Below are 7,811 nucleotides of genomic sequence, written 5' to 3'. Positions count from 1 at the left end.
TGACTTTTGTATGCTCTGTACAAACATGTATTCTGTTAGCATCTCTCTAAGGTTTGAAAATAATGGCACATCATCAGAAGCATCAGAAGCAACTCTCCTATCTGACTTCCCCAGCCTTTGCCAGCATGAACCCATTTTTTGAAAGAAAGCTTAGGAGGTTCATGCTGACAATTGGAACCAGATGGCCTGCAGACACCATGAGATATTTCACTGGATGTAATTCTGGGCTTAATCAAGATCTTAATTAACAGCATTGTTCTTATTTATTATACAATCGTCATTATGTGCTATCACGCTGATTGTGCATTATACACGGGCAGTTCTTTGGGTGAACAGTTCACTTGAGTATAACTTGCGCAAAATACAAAATGTTATTTTAAAATATAAGTGTACCTAATTTAAATGTTCCTGAAGTGAATTAAATGGCGATTTTGTGCTGTTCTTAAAAGAAAGGATTTACACCTACACTGTAAATTATAAAGCAAGCTACAGTGTTCTTAGCATCCACTTCACACTGTTTCTGTTAAGAATTCCCAGAAGGACTGCTTAGAATATACTAGCTATTAAGTGAGTTACAGAACATTCTAAAGGATTTTATGATACCACAGAGAAATAAAAATAAAACACAAAATATATGTTTAAATTATAAAAAATGTTATTTCAAAAATTAAAACTAGGATTTATCTGATGGTTCATTCTTCATACTAATGTAGGATTTCTGCCTCTATTCCCTGGTGAGTGCTTCAAAAAGCAACGTTGCATGGTACAAAGTGTCTTTTTCTGGGTGGCTGAGTCCAAAATGTCAAAAGACCAAATGTCACCCTGGACTCAAGTATTTGTGATATTTGGAAGGAAAAAACCCTGTCATTAAGCTAAAATAGTATTACATTACCATGAAAATAAAAATAGTACTGCAATAAATCACAAAAGAAGAGATATATTATTCTTGCTTTTTTTGTATTTTAAATAAAGTAGGCATGAATTAGAGTAATGCTTCCTGGTTTCTTATAGAATGATGGGAAAAGAGTCATTCCTCTGAAATCATTCTCTACCTCTCCTGACCTACAGGCCTTTGTCCCAATGTTAAAGTCTTGCTCTGATTTCAAGGACATGAGTAATGACACTTCAGGCCCCTTGGCCACTGCAACTGATGACTTCTCAGATTTATCCTTTGGAAATCTTCTTTCTCTTTGTCCCTCCTCCTTACCTTTATTTGTGAACAATAATTTTATTTCCCTTTCTTGGCATTTACTACAGTGTGTCCATATTATTCATTATCTGATGGGACCCTTCAGGGCAGGCACTATAGTTATTTGTTTTGGTATTAAATTTGCCACGATAGGATTTGCTTCTTGTAGGTGCTCCCTGAAAATTTGAATTGAATTACATGCATTTCATTATGATTTGCTTCCAACAAACTCTCACCACATTCAAGGAATTCTATAACTCTTGACTTAGAGCTTTAGCAATGAATTAAACAATAATAATTACTGAGTGATTTTTAAGTTCAAAATACTAACACCTGTGGAAAAGGAAAGACGTCAAATAAATTATGAAGTCTGTAGCCATCATGGGAAAAACGTGAAGGTATAATGAAATTTATACAAAACAATAAATAGCAAAACACATTTTTGTTTTCCAAAGTGGTAGGATTAAGAAAAAAGGAATGGGCTCTTTCATTCTACTCAGGACTTACAACCGGCATAGAAATTTTAAGTAAAAATCCTTTAAAAAAGCCACACAACCATAATATATTTATAGAAGATACAGATCATTTGAAATATATGCTGTATGAAGGTAGCAATGTTTTAATTTTTTTAATGTAGATCATTTCAAGCATACAAGTAGAGTGAGTATGTATATACAAAAAGTTTTCTATTCTTTTCCTTTACTATCAAAATTTAGGGCACTTCACTTCTGGTCACCAAATTGGTTTCTTTCCCCCATACTGAAAAATTAAAGAACATCAGCTGAATGTCTAGCAATTTAATTCAACTCTGACACCATTTACCTGAAATTAGCATCAGCTCCTGCAAGTTGAGGGCTCAGCCCCACAAAGTAGCCCCCACTTCAGGCACCAGTCACTAGTCCCATGCTGTCGCCTATACCTCCATGACCCCCTCATTGGGTTTATTAATTTGCAAGAATGTCTCAAGGACTTAGGGAATTGCTTACATATGTTTACCAGTTTTTAATAGAAGAATATGACAGAGGATATAAATGAATGGCCATATAGAAGAGATGTATAGGACACAGTGTGGGGGATGTAGGATGGAGCTTCTAGGCCCTCTCCAAGTTCATCACCCTCCCAAGAGCCTTCACATGTTCAGCAATCCAGAAGCTTTCCAAACCCCATATTTGGGATTTTTATGCAGGCTACATTATGCAGGTATGATCAGTTATTAACTCCATTTCTAGTCCTTCTTCTTTTCCTGGAGGATAGGGGGGTGGTGTGAGGCTAAAAGTTCTAAGCTTCTATTCATGGCTTGGTCTTTTTGGTGATTAGTCCCCATCCTGAAGGTATTCGGGAGCCCACCAAAGGTCACCTCATTAGAATAAAAGACGCTCCTATAGTCCAGGAAATTACAAAGGGCTTAGGAACTCTGTGCCATAAATATATATTTGTATTATTTCACAATATGTATCTATTATCCAATTCAGCTTAAAGAATTATCACTCAGGGGTACCTGGGTGGCTGTTTGTTAAGCATCCAACTCTTGATTTTGGCTCAGGTCATGATCTTATGGTTCGAGAGATCGAATGTGCTGACAGCTCCGAGCCAGTTTGGTATTCTCTCTCTACACCCTCTCTCTGTTCCTCCCTCACTCGTGATCTCTCTCTTTCTCAAAATAAATAAATAAACTTTTGGGGCACCTGGGTGGCTTGGTCCATTAAGTGTTCAACTCTTGATTTCAGCTCAGGTCATGATCTCATGAGTTCTTGGAGGCATTGTTTTAGAGCCCCTGTACTCACCACCCTCAGAAGGATTTTGAGCTCTTTTCTGTTCTTTTGTAAGAGCAGGACTTGGCGCTAATCTTTTGAAGAAAATGTCCCTGAAATGTACGAATGAACACATTCCTTCTAATATTACTCTGTGTACCAGCTACATAACAATGATGGTGTTTCAATACTCTCAATCCCGTTAAGAGCTATTAGTGATGATTAGTAGAGGAGATACTGCTCCTGTAGTAGCTGTTTTCAGCCTATAGAAATAGGTAGGGTTTAGGCAGTAGTTTTACAGTAATGAAATGAGATATGAATACTCTTAAATCTTTTATGATTACCAGCGTAACTTTATTGAGATTCAAAATCTAAATGTGCTTTCGGCAAAAGAGCCAATTAAGTAGCAGAGAGAAAATGAAATTACTTTTTTATTCTAGATAACCAAATAGGTGCTTTTTGCTTTTATTTTTGAAGGAATTCCTTTAAAAAAGACTTTTAGATCTGGAAGTCTTGAAAGGGCCACTGGTTTGGCCTCTTGGGTTTACACATGTCTATGTCCAAACATCTATTTTTAAAGATCCTAGAAATGGAGCATTCAGAACATCCCTAGTATATTGTTTTCAAGTTCAATTTCCTATATAGTGCTCTGTTTTTAGGAAATTCATAGCCTTGTGAAGAAGACAAATATGTACACTAATAATTAAACACAGCGAGACACATGTTAATGCAAGGATGCACCAATTGCTACGGGAGCACAGGATCAGACAAAATTTCACAGGGGGGTCTTGGAAAAACATGGAGAGCTTTGTGAATTTGCAAATGCTCCATGAACAGGGCTGTGTAAATCTTCCAACTTTAGCACATGTGCTGTAACACCTGTTCTTTCTATGTTGTTAAGATTGATCCTGAGGTGGGAAGAGATTCTAATTTCCTCTCATCAACTCCTCTTTCTACCATTCCTTATGCATATAGATGTACATATACCCAGGCACCTTACAGACAAAGAATAATTATAATGAATTTCTGTGCTGGAGAGGAAAAGAAAGGGACTCATTTTCATCAATAGGCAAAGTTTGACATGTTTCAAGTTTGACAGCTCAGCAGATTATCAATGTAACCAGGCCCGGTTTCACAAGAGTTGATTAAATATATTCTGCCATCTGAAAGATCTGTTTTCTTTTCCTTTCCTTTCCTTTCCTTTCCTTTCCTTTCCTTTCCTTTCCTTTCCTTCCTTCCCTTTTATTTTATTTTATTTTATTTTATTTTATTTTATTTTTTGTCAAGATTAGAGACACACATGTTTGATTCCCAAAGCACTGTGACAGTGATTTCTATCTTTAAAAGTCTGGGGTCTGCAGTATTGATTTACTGATGACATGGCTATGTATAGGGCCATAAATTATTTCTGAAAACACACTAAAGACCAGGAAACCATTTCTCCAACTGAGTCTTTATGCTGTATTTGAGTGTCCTAACTAAGTGGGTGTTTTCTTGCAGTATAAATGGAACCATTTATACTACTGGTAGGATACCAGTAGGAACCATTTATAGCTACTGGTAGGACATTGCTCTGTGGTGTCCAAATAATTAGACCAATAGGGAGGTTAACAGAAAATATACTTAAGTAGTTGAGTAAACGGCTCCCTTCTGATCCTTTTCATCTAGTTGTCCAATATATTTCTCTATGAGAAATAATGCATCATCTCTTTCTAGGCTTCCTAGATTTCTCTTTTAATTTTTTACTGAGCTCTAGTTCTCATTTTCCCAGCTATCAGTTTTTGTGCCAGATACTGCTGCCAGCCAACCCCAAATCTGTCCTTCCTTTTGAATACAACTCCAATTTCGTTCATGGCATCAATGTATGCAGCTAGCATCCGCATCAATCCTCCAGATTCCCTTACCATAAAGAGTGCTCATGCAGCACTGTTGTAACGAGTAAGTGGAAATCACCAGGTGACACTGCTGGGACAGCTATTATTTTCTTGATAACACAGGATAGATTCAGCTAGCATGAGCCTTTTGCTGTCACCTCTCACCCCTTCTTCTTGTCCGCAGTGAGGGACTGATGACCAGTAGGGGACAGTCACAGCTGCAATCGTGGGAACTGAGGCCACATTCTAAAAGAGTGGATCAAAAGTTATTTGAAACCTCATTCCCTAGTGACTTCTTTGAGCAGCCATGCTAGTGCTGGCCTGCTCAACCCTGGACTTGGTCTATGTAAACAAGTCACAACTGGTTGAGTCACTGTAGATCTGTTTCTGTTAACTTTAACCGAAGGCACTGCTGACTGACTACTCTTCCCTCTTATTTGGACAGGCCATTTAATATTACAGAATGAGAACTTGTGGAGTTAGACAAGTCCAAGATCATTAGTTGAATGATCTTGGACAAGTTATTTTACTGATGAATTAGTTTGTCCTATATTAAAAGGAATAGTAATACCTTGCTTTTAAAATTATTGTAAAATTAGAAGAGTAGATAGCAAGACATTTTAAGATAATATATTCAACAAATGTCATTCCTGGTACCATCTCACTAAAATGTTATTACTATCATCATCCACAAATATTTGTTAATTCTGGACTACAAAAGGCTCTTTGCTTGGAAACTTATTTAGGATAAGTTCCTAGAATTCCACCTCACTGCACAATGTAAAACACAAAAACTAAACTGTGAATAAATGAGCCATCACCTTCTCATAAACAAAAGCCATAAAAAAGGGAGTATAGATCTTAAAAATTCTATTTGTCGAAGCAGAGCTAGTTGATTTATATTCTATCCTTAATCTCTATTTCCTTGAAATTGATGTCAGAAAAATTTCCGTGGGAAAAGAAATGGGTATCAGCTACAACAAACCACCACATAATAGATTTCTTTTAAACAAAATGAAATAATTCCTTTTAGAATAGGGTAAAATTTCCTTCACCATAGGAGGCAGGAATCCAGGAAGAGATGTAGGGAGTTTAGATTCTAGGAGCCTTGGGTTCTCAACTCAGTCCCATCATTTAATACCTGTGTGATCTTGTCCAGGTTCTAGGTCAGTTTGACACAATTTCTCTTCAATGGGGCTATATGAATATTTTAAAAGTTCATACATGTTAAGTGTCTGATATAGTTCTTTAGCACAAGACAGTTATTTCAAAATCTATTACTTTAAGTAAATGCATTAGGAAGAACAGATATTTATACCATCGTGTGCTGTGAGCCATTCTGAAGCAACTGCCCTGCTGGCCGGGAAAACCTCCTGTTATAGTGGATTGTGGAACAAATAGTTCTCCAAATGATTTTATTACACTGTGTTAATCTAACAATCCAGAAAACCCATGCTTGTCTTTGAGGCCACTATAAGCTCCTGGCCCATAGCCTTTAAACATCTCAAATAACTTCTAAATCCTTAGCCATTAAGAAATATTCATTCCATGGAAACCCCTGGGGATGTTCTTCCCCTCCTGCAGATTGATAATAAATCAGAAAATGTTTTTCAGTAATCTTCAACATAATATAAGTTATACTTCCTTAGATATTTCTTTTTTGTTAAAAGGGAAGAAAGGAAGAGGGAAGGAAGAGAGGAAAGGGAGGAGGGGCAAGAGGAAGGGAGGGAGGAAGAGAGGAAAGAAGAAAAACACTTTACTAAGATGATATTTGAGGGGCAAAGTGTCTATTGTGGAAGCGTTCGAGAACATCCTCCTGCCTTCTCGGTGGCTGGGGTTCTTCCTGTCACAGGGAAATAGTTCTGTTTAGCGCTCACCTTTGCGGGTTTCTTGAAGGTGATCACCTGTGCATTGATACAGGTGGAAAGAGCGACAGCACCCTATACCACCGAGTCTGTTCCATCCACTGCTACAAATGGCATGCAATCAGAGTGTTTGTGCACAATTGTTATCCATAACTTGTAAGCAACAATTTTATAGAACTTATTGAGCCGGAACTATGCCATCAATACCAAATTATGACATCATGCCACCAAAATGAAAACAATCATTCATGGGTCTGCTGACCCATTACCACTATCCAGAACCTGTGCCTATAAAAGATGCGATTGATAGTCCTTATTTCGTATAGGGAAAGCATCTGTCAGTGTGCTATGACAGGATGCGGTTTGATCAGGCATAGCGCTCTTTAATGATCTAAACAGAATATAGAACATTGTCATGCAGCTAGTATTTGTAGAGTAACTATTGATGAATCAGATTCCAGGATACTGGATAGGCACCCAAAAGAAAACTGCAGTGAGGAGAATTTATTTTGGAGCCCCAGTAACAATAATGAAAATATTTCAGGCCTACTCATTACTTTTCTTAGAGGTTTTTACTCTCCTGAATTGCAACAGAAATTATTACAATTCTAGACAGTATTCATTTTTGGAATTATTACATTTCTTACCACTTACAGAGTTTATTTAATTTAGTCTTTGATTAAATAAGCATCCCTGATGACACCATACATTGTCCTTGTACCTGTAATGGAAGGGTGAACTGAATGCTGTTCTAAAGAGAGGGACAAGCTAAAAGGCTTCAGAAGAGATGGTATTTGAAGCAGATCTCCACGAGGAATTGGAATTTACTACCCAGAGAGTGTGGAAAGGAGAAATACAAGCAGAAATAATGACATGTGCAGAGTCACAGAGTTAGAGTGTGATACAGAAAATGGTGAGAATCTGTGACTAGTGTACAGACCACAGACAGGGAAGGGGAGAGACTCAGGAGAGAGGGTGGAAATGTAGACCTAAGAAGATAAATTGGAGATAGATTATGTTACCGTAACTAATCTTAACAGCATCAATGAAAACTACTATGTATTTAGCATTTATTCTCTGTGTGATAAACACCATAAATAATTTAATATTCTCAAGAGCTCTGTGAGGACAT

This window comes from Prionailurus bengalensis, chromosome C2, assembly GCF_016509475.1.
Source record: "Prionailurus bengalensis isolate Pbe53 chromosome C2, Fcat_Pben_1.1_paternal_pri, whole genome shotgun sequence".
Lineage (NCBI taxonomy): Eukaryota > Metazoa > Chordata > Mammalia > Carnivora > Felidae > Prionailurus > Prionailurus bengalensis.
Note: the sequence above shows the minus strand (reverse complement) of the source record.